Below are 13360 nucleotides of genomic sequence, written 5' to 3'. Positions count from 1 at the left end.
GGACTGCAGCGCGAAGCCTACCGGGATTTGTAGTTCTAATTCAAACATCCTACTATTTTTCCCAGAAGGCCGCCGGGCTAGGAGTGGCTGCGCACCCAAGCTGCTGCAGTGCTCTGGAGAGTCGGCAGGGGACGCACGTGCCTTACCACTGCCCTTCCCGTTTGATAATTGAGGTATTCCTTTTTTTATTTTCTTTTTTCTTTTTCTAGACGGGATTTTGCTCTGTTGTTGCCCAGGCTGGTCCTGAACTCCTGAACTCAAGTGATCCTCTCGTCTCAGCTTCCCAAGTAGCTGGGACTACGGGCGTCCCACAGCATTTGGTTTAATTGGGATGTACTTGAAGGTGTTCAGAGATGCAAATAATGGATTAGTTTTTTGGTTAGTTTGTTTTGGTTCTGGGGATTGAGCCTAGGGGCAATGTACTTAGGGGAGTTTAACCACTGGGACAAATTCCTAGTTTTTTGTTTTGTTTTGTTTTTCGAGACAAGGTCCTACTAAGTTGCTTAGAGCCTCACTGACTTGCTGAGACTGGCCTCAAAATTGCCGTCTTTCTGCCTCAGCCTCCTGTGCCGCCGGGATTACAGGTATACAACAGGGCCAAGTTATTGGTCGGTGTTTTGTAGATAAACATGGAAGCATGGTATAAATGTATGCCATAAATGTTTTGTTTGATAATTAAACTTCTGAAGAAAAAGAAGCTAACAAATAAGTGAGGTTAGCCCAGCCCAAGGAAAACCAGGGACCCAGAGGCAATAGCCGGAAGGAGAGTTCAACAGAGAGTCAAGTGAAGCTGTGGCTCTACTCAATCCAGCCAGTTGCCAGTTGGACCATTAAAAAGCCAAGTTTATGTTAGGTTGAACCAATTCAAGTATTTACCAGCTTGCAAATTCATTAGCTAAAGGTAAACTGTGAGAAAGCACTGAACACGAGCCCCCCCCACCAAAAAAAAAAAAAATCTGTAGTATTTAAGATCCCAAAATGATCTCTTCATTCAGACTCTGTGTGTGTGTGTGTGTGTGTGTGTGTGTGTTTGCACAAACTCCAGCACAGTGCTGGGGTTGGACTCTCAGGCCTTTCACATGCTAGGTAAACACTATACCACTGCGCTACACCCCCAGCTCCAGACTAGCAACTTATTTGGATTTCTTGACTAAGAAACATGCGTGGAAACAGGGTGGGGAGCAATATGGGCAGTAATGCTTTTTTTTTTTTAACTTTTTTTTTTTAGTTGTAGTTAGACACAATACCTTTATTTATGTATTTTTATGTGATGCTGAGGATCGAACCCAGTGCCTCACATGTGCTAGGCGATCGCTCTACCATGAGCTACAACCCCAGCCCAGAGATGCTTCTTTGATGTCCAAAATTCTGTAAGTTTCCAAACATAATGGACATGTGATTACCCACTGCTTCTGCTCCCACCAGGCTACCTAATGAGCTATTCCTGAGATCCCCAGTGAGTCCCCAGTTGTCAAATCTAATTCAGGCCTTGTTTTGCTAGACTTCTCAACTGCATATGACACAGTGACCCCTCCCTCCTTAGAAGTTTCTAATAGAGCCCCTCTCTCCCTCTCCTAGTTACACCCCAGCCTCTCCAGCTGCTCTTCTCAGATTTCATTGCAGATACCTCTGCCTGACCCTTTCCTCTGGTGCTCTTGGATCCCTCCACTAGACACTCCATTCTACCTGGGCAGCCTTGTCCACACTCATGGCATCTATACTACTACTTACAATGCATCAGCAACTACAAAACCTTTATGTCCAACTTTGTTTTTCCTTGTGGACACAAGAATCCCCCCCCCAACATACTAGGGATTAAACCCAGTGGGATTCTACCACTAAGCTACATCCCCAGTCCTTTTATTTTTTGAGACAAGGGTCTCACTAAGTTCCCCAGGCTGGCTTTGAACTTGACTGTCCTGACTCAGCCTCCCTATTAGCTGGGATTGCAGGCATGTACCCCTACACCTGGCAAGAACCAAACATTTCTGATAGGCACTTCTAACTTGACACACCCTGTCAACCACCCTGTCCTTCCAGATGATGGAGGTGCCTAGGACTCTGATTTTTGCTAAGATCTTTTTTTTTTTTTAAGTTACTGGGGCTTGAACCCAGGTCTTTGCACATGCTAGACAAGCATTCTAGCACTGAGCTGTGTCCAGCCCTCTCATGCTAAGATCTTAAGAGCCAAAGTTAGAAGTGAGAGAAGTCCCAGGCAACGAAGCCTTGGGAACCAATAAGTGGTCTAAAGAGCTAATTTATGGAACCAGTCAGAGAGCAATAGTCAAACCTCAAAAAGTTATGGAGGATCATGTCATCCGGCAGAGAAATTCTGTGTGTCAGAGGTGCGTGAGATAGGGAACTTTGTATGGAAAATCATTGGCCCTGATCATAGATGGTGAGCAAACAAACAGATATTGATCTGCTATCACCCTCTCCTGTCTCCTTCCAAAAGGTGAAATAGATTTCACATGATGGAAAACTTGAACCCACCCCCGCTCAAGTACACTATGAAAGTGAGAAGTGGTTTTCCATGTCTGTTTCCCTGGGCTGAACCTGTGTCAGCAGACTAGGGACCTTATCTAGCCATGGCATCATTGGAAGTCCAACAGCACTTAAGTTACAGCTTGGTTCTCCACCCCAGGTTGTCTCTTCTGGTCACAAGGATGCAGGATTAAAACAGCATCTAAGGGCAGTAGTTGTAGCTCAGTGGTAAAGCACTTGCCTCGCATGTATGAGGCCCTGGGTTTGAACCTCAGCACCACATAAAAATATATAAATAAAAATAAAGATATTGTGCCCATCTACAACTACAACAAAAAAATTAAAAAAAAAAAACAGCATCTAGGTTTTGGGTTGTAGTTCAGCGGTAGAGCACTTGTCTAGCACGTGCGAGGCCCTGGGATCGATCCTCAGCACCACATAAAAATAAATAAACAAATTAAAAGTATTGTGTACAACTTAAAAAAAAAAAAACCCAGCATCTAAGCAGATCAGAGGACAGTTGAAGATGAATTGGGTTCACAGTGAGGGAAACAGAAGAGTCAGGCAATGCCAAGTTGATGACCTATCACTCTAGTGTGCTGAACTAAGAGGAGGCCTGCTTATGCCTGTGAGACCCCAACTGATCTACCCAGTCCTCTCAGGTGCTGGCTGCTGGAGCCCAGAAGTAAAGAAATAGCACAAATTGGAATGGAATGAGGAAGCCCAAGGTGAGAAAGGGCTGTGTTTTGCATGTGGATTTGAGTCCTGTATGGCTTTGGTAACAGGGAGATGGGTTGATTGTCCTGTTCCTGGAAGCAGGTATGGTCTAATAGATCCTGAGTAGCAAGGGATTTATTGCAGATGGTAGTGGGTACTGAACAAGTGATCCTGTATTTAAAGAGTCTTGATCAATGTCCTCAAAAAAAAAAAAAAAAAAGCAGACTCGGGGCTGGGGATGTGGGACAAGCGGTAGCGCGCTCGCCCGGCAGGCGTGTGGCCCGGGTTCGATTCTCAGCACCACATACAAACAAAGATGTTGTGTCCGCCGAAAACTAAAAAATAAATATTAAAAATCCTCTCTCTCTCTCTCTCTCTCTCTCTCTCTCTCAATCTCTCTCTCTTTCTTAAAAAAAATAAAAAATAAAAATAAAAAAATTCTCTCTCTCTCTTTAAAAAAAAAAAGGCAGACAACTAGGAGCTGGGGATAGACATGTGGTAGCTAAGAAAGTCATGGAAGGAGAAGGTAATGCGGTCCTCCTAGAAGGTGAGTGTAAAACACCAGCAACACCTGGACAACTTCATGCTCACGTGAGGAGTGGAGGTCAGAGGTAAAAATTCAAGAATGTTTAGGAATCAGGAGTACCTATAGCCAGGCACAATGGAGCATACCTGGAATCCCAGCAACTCAGGAGGCTGAGGCAGGAGGACTGCAAGTTCAAAGCCAGCCTCTGCAACTTAGTGAGGCCCTAAGCAATTTAGGGAGACCCTACCTCAAAATAAGAAATAAAATGATCTAGGGCTGTAGTGTAGTTCAATGGTAAAGTGCCTCTGGGTTCAATCCCCCATACCAAAAGAAAAAAAAAGGGGGGTCGCTGCAATCTTACACTGCCTATCACATGTGGTCATATAAGGCAAAGTGCTAGTTTTAACATAAGGCTACCAGAAGCCCTGCAGACCTGGATGGCCAAAGGTGCTGGTTAGGAAAGAATGATGGGTCAGGCACCACCCCTGAACAGAGGCTGCCCCTACCTGGGCATGATTCTCAGGAATTTTGAACTGGTTATGAAGCACAGCCATTCTTCAAAATTAAAATCTATATATTTACAATTAAAATATATTAAAAACTGGTAATGTATATTAAAACTCATCAATTTCTGAATATTTTACTATTATCTAGTAAGGTTATTTACATCTATTATAGTTGTATGGTAGAAATGCCATAGAATGAGGGCTGGGGTTGTGGCTCAGTGATAGAGCACTTGCCTAGCACGTGTGAGACACTGGGTTCGATCCCCAGCATCAGATTTAAAAAAAAAAAAAAAGCTAAATAAATGTGTTTTTTTTTTTTTAAAAAGAAAGAAAGAAAGAAAATGCCATAGAATAAGGTACTGCTGTGCATTTCTTCCCAATGCTGTAACCAGTGACCTGATGTTGGTAGTTTTAAATCAGCCATGATAAGAATATTTACACCACAGAAATGGACAAATGCTATAAGTCAGGGCCATTTGGTTGCCACTGTCGCTGAATATTAACCAGGCTGTGAGGCACTACAGGCAAATTTTGAGAACCAAGAACACTTTCTCTTTATTTAAGGAAATCGGTAAATGAAGGATAATGAGGCAGAAAAGTGGGCAATGAATTCCTGGTGGCATCCAAGAAAATCTTAGGAAATGCCAAACATTTCAGACGGAGAGTAAAGAGGAGTTCTCACTCCCAGGAAGCCTCACATCTTGCGTGCCATCATTTTGGATCCCTTGTATGGACAACACATGACCCCTCTGGGACTTTTAAGCACACATCTTGTATCTGGCCTGAGGCAATACTGTAATAGGCACCTGGGTGCCTGGCCCAGGGACTCTTAGAAGATGTTGGTCAAAAAAACATCAAGGAGCTGGTCACGGTGGCGCACACCTGTAATCCCAGCAACTCGGGAGGCTGAGGCAAGAGGATTTCGAGTTCAAAGCCAGCCTCAGCAAAAGCAAGGAGCTAATCAACTCAGTGAGACCCTGTGTCTAAATAAAATACAAAATAGGGCTGGGTGTGTGGCTTAGTGGTCAAGTGCCCCTGAGTTCAATCCCTGGTACCCGCCCCCCCCCCAAAAAAAACATTAAGGGCTCCTCTAAGTAAACGGTGGCACATCTGTTCAGAACGCCTCACAAAACAGTTTTCATCAAGGACTCAAGAGGGCTGGATAGCACATAGCCTAATAGCATCACAGATATATATGAGATAGTTGTGCCAGCAAGTGAAATGTCCTTACTTGAAGGGTCTCTGGGGCACCAGAGAAGAAATAGTTGGGATTAATGAGCCCCTGCTGTCAGCCAGTGCTGCTGTACTTTGGGAACTCCTTGTCCTGGGCTCAGAGATGAGAAGACACTGCCTGGTAGAGATGGAGACCAGAGAGTTGCACATTCTTACATGAATGGGTGGAGTGGCTCTTGGCTTTTCTCTCAGAAGTCACTTCCCCAGAAAAGGATATTTGTTGTCGGGCATATAGTGACAGATGGACACATCACATTGCTGACTGCAGAATAATTAAGTAAGGTAGAGGTAAGGCGCACGTATGTGCAGCTTTGAGGCCCTGTGCTTACCCCCTCTATCTTTCACAGTTAAGCTCATGAATCAGCATAACCTATGTGTATTCATGGCCTGGTAGGGGGCTGGACTTGCTGGACCCAGGAAGGCCCAGTCCAGGAAGGTGCCAGTACCATCACTGTACATCGGGGCTCTCAGCCTTGAGTGAGCCTCAGAAGCGCCTGCAGGCACTGGGTCATTGTGAGATTTTGCAAAGTGCTTGGAACAGTGCCTCAATAAGCTCCCAATAAACATGAACAATTTCCATTGTAAAAGAAGGAGAAGAAAAAGAATCTTGATTTCTGGGCACAGAGTTTCTGATTCAGGCCTGGGGAGGGTGTGAAAAGCTGTATTTCCCAGGTGATGCTTGCTGCTGCTTGAGGACCACTGTTCTGTATCATTATCCACGATGACTCTCACTGAAGTAGTCACACTACTCGGAGCTCCACTGAGATGGTGACTAGCTGCTCATCTAACTGACCCTGGAGCACATATTGGTGTTAGGATCCCTCAGGCTGTGGCAGAAGGTCAGAAAAGAACAGAAAGGTAGCACACTGCCAGTTTCATCTCTATCCTGAAAGTTAAGTTTGACTTGCTCAAAGGGCTGATGTTCAAGGGTTTAGGCCAATTTATTGTGGGGGCAGGGGGTCACAGACCCTACTAGGCATTTGCTATGTCTGAGCAACTCAGATTCATAAGTCCAGGATTAGCACTGTGATAGTACAGACTGCCATCTCCTGGCACATAGGAACAGATTTGGAGCTTGATTCTGTTGGGTTGGGGGGCTCAGGAGTACTTGTTCATGGAAGGCCTGGGCAGAGGCAGACTTTTGTCTCTGCTTTACCCTCTAAGCTCAAAGTCATCAGTGATTCCTCTTTCTCATTCACCATTCTCCCCAAATCCAGAGCTTTCTGTGTCCTAATATTTATTATTATTATTATTATTATTATTAGGGATTGAATCTGGGATGCTTTACCACTGAGCTAAGTCCCTAGCCCTTTTTATTTTGAGTCAGGGTCTTGCTAAATCATTTAGGGCCTTGCTAAATTGTCGAGCTTGGCCTTGAACTTTCAATCCTCCTGTCTCAGCCTCCCAAGTCACTGGAATTATGGGTGTGCACCACCACTGATACTTGTTTTTGAATTAGAAAGGCCTGGAAGTCCTCCAGTTGAGAATGAGCTTTTCTAGGAGTAGCATGACCAGAATGCTTCTTCTCTGTGGCCCTGACAAAGGCAGGGAAAGTGGGATTCTGATAGGTTTTTTGTTTGTTTTGCAGTGCTACTGGTTGAAAGTTCTGCGATTTTAAAAAATTTGTTCTTTTTAGATACGCATGACAGAGCCGGGCGAGGTGGCACATGCCTGTAATCCCAGTGGCTCAGGAGGCTGAGTCAGGAGGATCGTGAGTTCAGAGCCAGCCTCAGCAAAAGTAAGGCACTAAGCAACTCAGTGAGACCTTGTCTCTAAATAAAACACAAAAAATAAAGGGGGCGCTGGGGATGTGGCTCAGTGATCAAGTGTCCCTGATCGCTGAGTTCAAGCCCCAGTTACACCCCACCATGTAGAAATGCATGTCAGTAGAGTGTACTTTGATATATTATACTTATACATACATGGAGTGCCTATGTGTATTTTGTTATAACTTTTTCAGATAGCCACATATGAGCCACTGGTGACTTGAGAGCCCTGTCCATGCTCAAGGAACACAAGCAGGCGAGCCTCTGCTCAGCCCAGCAGCATTGGGTCTCAGGCATTGCTGCCTCTTGTGAGAAGAGTTTGTAGGATTGAAGTTAGGACCAGTACTCTGTGTACTGCAGCCAACCTGGGTTTTAGGGGAAAACTCCCATCCTTCCATTCTTCCATCTCTCTGTCCCTCCACCCCTCATCAAGGCCAAAGACTTAGGCCCAAGGTAGGTTTTCTGAGGTCTCAGGAGGCAGCACCCATGAGGAGGGTGGCAGGAAATGCCCCTGGGGAGGAGGAGGTCTCAGAAAGCTAGGAATGGCCTGAACCCATCAGGGGGCAGTTAGTAACAAACTCAAACCCCAGAAACATACTCCCTAGTATGGGGAGGGGAGCAGGTTTGAGAAGCAGACAGAGGATGTGCCTACGTGGGTGTGGCTTTTATTCTCACACGTAAGTAGAAGTGCTTATGGAGCTGTGGGTGCAGATGGACCTGAACTAGAACATATTTCACTCCTCAAACCTGTTCTTCCTGTTTCTCATCTGGGTGAACGGTACTTTCATCCACTCAAAAAGTCTTTCTAAGCCAGGCATGATGACACACTTCTGTAATCCCAGAAGCTCAGGAGACTGAGGCCGGAGGATCACAGGTTCAAAGCCAGCCTCAGCAAGGCTGTAAGCAACCTAGTGAGAACCTGTCTCTAAATTAAAAAATTTAAAGAAGGGCTGGGGATGTGGCTCAGTGGTTAAGTGCCCCTGGGTTCAATCGCTGGTACCAAAAAAAAAAAAAAAAAGTCTTCCTAGACTCCTTCCTTCCTTCTCATACTCATTGCCATTTCAGTAGTGTAAGTCCCATCACTTCCTAATTAATAGTAATACTTTTTTTTTTTTAAAGTGTGTGGTGCTGGGGATTGAACCCAGGGGTGCTCTTCCACTTAGCTACATCCCCAACCCATTTTAGTTTTTAATTTTGAGACAGGGTCTCACTAAGTTGCTGAGGCTGGCCTCAAACTGCTATCCTCCTGCCTCAGCCTCCAGAGTAGCTGGGATTTACAGGCAAGCACCACTGTGCCCAGTTTAATAGCCTCTTAATTGGTCTTCTTGCTTCCTACCTTGCTCTTCTCCAAACCATCCACAGGACCATCTTTCAACACATAAATGTGATTGTGTCGGCTACTCAGAATTTTTCTCTGTGCCAGGATGAAATCTAAACTCCATGTGTTGCTTTTACAACTTGTGCCCAGGAAGAAGCACATGCTTTCGTCCAAGTTTAGTTCTCACTGGAACATTTCCATTCCCAGTTGTCTGCTTTTGATATTCTCATTTGGACCTGGAAGTGATGAATTGGAAGCATTCTTGATACCTTGTAGTCTTAAGTGTTTGAGAGCCGGTTTGGACTTTTTGACTCTTGTCATTTCTTTCTTTCTTTTTTTTTTCTTTTATGGTGCTGGGGATTGAACCCAGGGCCTGTGCATGCAAGGCAAGCACTCTACCAGCTGAGCTATATCCCCAGCCCTCTGTCATTTCTTTCCACGATGTCCTTCCTTGACTTGTGCCTTCAGTCAAGTGTAAAATGTTAGAAAATTTGCTCCTATGATGTCTTAATTGTTTTTGATGCTGACCTATGGTAGCCATGGTGAGAACAATTTCCAGTGACAGATCCTCAGGTTCTAGCCTGTTTGGGGTGGGTGGTCTAATATTCTGGAGCAGATTTCCTCTACACCATAATTGTTTGGAAGTTTTATGTACTCTCCATACTCACGACCCAGATTTGCTTACTATCTCTTGTGCTGTTGCTTTAGCTTTGTTTACCAAAAGCTGTTGGAAATGTAGCAAACAGTCTGGCTGTCTAGTGGGTTGTCGGGACCCACTACAGATTTGGTTAATGGATCATATAAATATAATTTATTTTGGCTGTATCTGCAATAAAGTTACAGTGATGTCCATCAGGGCTATAAGCTGTGACCCTCAGATTTGATATGAAAAGCATTGGCATGAAATGGAAATATGCATAATGGTTTTTTTCCCCTACCATCTTGCACATATGACAAAAAAGTCAAAGAAGAGTTAGGGACTTTAAGAATTAGAAACCACTGGGTGTAGCTCCGTGGAGTAGTGTTTGTGTGATATGTATGAGGCTCTGGGTTCCATCTCCAGCACCACAAATGAGATAGAATAAACAAAAACTGCAGACCATAGTCACCTGTTTTGTTACATGATGAAATGGACAATCAAAAAAACAATAGCCAGGGGCTGTGGCTGTGGCTTGTGGTAGTGCACTTACCTGGTATGTGTGAGGCACTGGGTTTGATTCTCAGCACCACATATAAATTAATAAAAATAAATAAATAAAGGTAAAAAAAAAAAAAAAAAACCAATAGCCAGGTGTGCTGGTGCAGGTCTGTAATCCCAGCAACTCAGGAAGCTGAGGCAGAAGGATCACAAGTTTGAGGCCACCTTTAGCAACTTAGCAAGGTCCTAAGCAACTTAGCGAGACCTTGTCTCAAAATAAAAAAATAAAAAGGGCTGGGGATATAGCTCAATGATAGAGAGCCCCTGGGTTCAATTCCTAGTACCCGCCCCCCACACATAAAAGAACAATAATCTTGACTTTCCTAAGTTCTAGTCAAGTTACTGAAAAAAAAAAAAGAAAGAAAGAAAACACCACACTTTTGCTATAATCAAGGAGGAGGAGGTGCCCAGATATTTAGAGGCAACATATTCTTCTTTTCAGTGAGTTATTCCTATTTACCAAAAAAGCTGCTTTCCCTTCTTTCATTTGGACCCTCATCAAATCTCACCTCCATATTCTCTTCACTTACCTCTCTTATCAAGCAATTTCTTTATCAGTGAATCACCCACAAAAAAGCAGCCCACCCCCGACTTTTTTGTGGTACTTGGATTAAGCCCAGGGCCTTGTGCATGCTAAACAAATGAGCTACATCCTCAGCCCAGAAGTCCAGGTTTTTTTTAAAAGGAAAAGAAAAAACAGATGCAAAACCTGTAATGTAGTATTAATCTACAGGTAAAATCTTTTACAGGGAACTCCAATTAAATGGGCTAATTTTTAAATTAAAAGTTATTACAATATTGTTGAATCAATTATTTATGTGGATTTGGAAAACTTTTATCATCAGAAGGTTCATTTTATATTAACAGGGTGGTTATAATGGAATTGATTTTGTATATGTGTGAGAGACATTTTTTACCTCTTTCATTTTGAGATATCCTGCCAAAGTTTAAATATTTCTTTTGCATGGGCTGAGGATGTGGCTCTGTGGTAGAGTGCCTGACTCACATGGGTAAGGCCCTGGGTTTGATCCCGAGCATTGCCAAAAAAAATAAAATAAAATAATATTTAAAAATTCTTTCTCCATTTATAGTGTCTTATCCTTTGAATAAGTTCTTAATCAAAAATTCAAAACTGTTTTCTTCTTGGACTAGAATAATACCTTGCATATTTTTCTCACATCTATTCCTAGTCTTTCTGTTCCCTTTCCCAAGCAACCTGTTACTTCTTCTAAAACATCTTTCCAGATATATTTCATGCATATATAAGCATTATATTGGTTTGTGTATATTTTTCTCTGCTTAAAAAAAAATTACAAGTAGGGACTGGAGGGATAGCTCAGTAGGAGAACCCTTGCTTAGCATGTGTAAGGCACTAGGTTCGATCCCCAGCACAGGAAAAAAATTATAAATAATAGTTTAGTTCATCCTGCCTATTCTCCGCCTTATTTTGTACTTCATCTTTGGGATATTCCATATTATTGTATGTGATGGTTAATTTTATGTGTCCCTTTGACTGGGCCATGGGGTGCCCAGATATTTAGAGGCAACATTTTCTTCTTTTCAGTGTGTTATTTCTATTTACCAAGTGACCTAAAAAGCTGCTAGTTTTGTTTTGTTTTGTTTGGGTGCTGGGGTTTGAGTCCAGGTCATCTGTCATGCTAAGTATATGCTCTACCACTGTGTTGTATCCCCAGCACCAAGCTGCTAGAATTTTTGGGTTTTTTTGTTTGTTTGTTTGTTTAGTACTGGGGATTTAACCCAGGGGTGCTTTGCCACTGAGCTACATCCCCAGCCCTTTTTATTTTTTGATTTTGAGACAGGATCTTGCTAAGTTGCTGAGGCTGGCCTTGAACTTGTTCTAGTCCTGACTCAGCCTCCTGAGTTACTAAAATTTCAGACATGGGCCATCATGCCTGGCTTCCCAAACTGCTAGTTTTGAGTGGGACCCAGAAAAAGAGAAGGCTCTGCAAGAGGTTCAGGCCTCTGTGCAAGCTGCTCTACCATTTGGGCCACAAGATCTGCATATCAATGGTGCTTGAGGTGTTAGTGATGGGGTGCTATTTGAAGCACTGGATAGAGCCCTATAAGAATTCACTCACCTAGCATGTGTGAGGCCCTGGGTTCAATCCTCAGCACCACGTAAACATAAATAAATTAATAAAATAAAGATATTGTGTCCAACTACAACTAAAAAATAAATATTAAAAAAAAAAAAGAATTTCGGTGTGGGTTCCTTAGGATTTGGGAAGAAAGCCCTTCCATCTACTATGGATAACACCTCTTCTTTTGTGAAACAGATACTGGGCCTTAGTAGAAACTGACACTTAGCCATAGGCCACCTAGTTATCCTGCTGCCTGCGCTGTTTGTTGATTGCAAATTGGATGTTATCTGACTCACCAAGTTACAAAGTTAGGCTTACACAACAATAAGTCCTGTCCCCCAAAAGTAGATAGCTGCTGCACTAAAGCCCTTTTCTGGGACATTTCTGAAGCAGGGTGGTAAAGGGGAAGTCTCCTGGTGAGCAGAATTTCAAGCAATGCACCAGTTGTTGGCTTTGCTTGGGAGGAGCTTTGACCCGATGTGTGCTTATATACATCTCATGAATCGAAGCCAGTGGTGTGGTCAGGGACATGGAAGGTGCATGATCAGAAAACTGGTGACAAGGAAATTTGGGGGAGAGATATGTGGATGGACTTCTGGGAAGAATAAGAAGGGGAAGGGAAAGGGAAGGGAAGGGGGAGGAGAAGAGGAAGGAGGAGGAGGGGGTGAGGGGGAGGGGAAGAGAAAAAGGAAGAAGAGGAAGAAGAAATAATTGATGTTCCATGTGAATACTCACCAGAGGATGACCTCAGCAGAAGATTTTTATCAAGTGGATAAGATAAATGTTCTGTGGATACCAATTAGCCTGTTCTCCCAGCCACCCCAGAACATCCAGCAGGCTCGTGAACAAAGTGGCCTTGGTGGCAGGGAGAAAGACCATGCATGGGTTCAGGAACATGGACTTCTTTCATCAAGGCATACCTGCCTGTGGCCACTGCAGCAGAGACCAACACTAAGGCCCCCAAATGGAATCATTTCTCCAAGTGATCAGCCAGCTTCCTGGAGGCAGATTTGTGACACTGGGCTATTTCTATCATGAAGGGGTAGCATTTTGTCCTTATTAGAATAAACACACTTCCTTGCATGCAATGCTTCTGCCAAAACTACCAGCCATGGACTTAAAGAACATTTTATTCATCATCATGGTATTCCACATAGCATAGCTTCTGACCGAGGTACTTTTCACTGCAAAAGTGTGGCAACAGGCCTGTACTCATGGAATTCACTGGTCTCACAATGTTCCCACAATCCTAAAGCTGCTGGTTTGATAGGCAGTGAAATGACCTTTTGAAGACATAGTTACATTGCCAGATAGGAAGCAATAGCTTGCAGTTCAATGTAGAAGGATGTATATGCTCTGAGTTGGCATCTAATGTATGATAGTCTTTCTCCTATTGCCAGGATTCATGGGCCCAAGGTGGAAATGGGAGTGCCAGCACTCACAATTACCCCTAATGATGCACTAGCAAAAGTAGGTCTTTAAAATTTTTTTTTTTTTTTTTTGAGAGAGA

This window comes from Marmota marmota, unplaced genomic scaffold (genome assembly GCF_001458135.2).
Source record: "Marmota marmota marmota unplaced genomic scaffold, marMar, whole genome shotgun sequence".
NCBI classification, from domain to species: domain Eukaryota; kingdom Metazoa; phylum Chordata; class Mammalia; order Rodentia; family Sciuridae; genus Marmota; species Marmota marmota.
The sequence above is the reverse complement of the archived record's forward strand: the minus strand, read 5'-3'. Positions refer to the sequence as shown.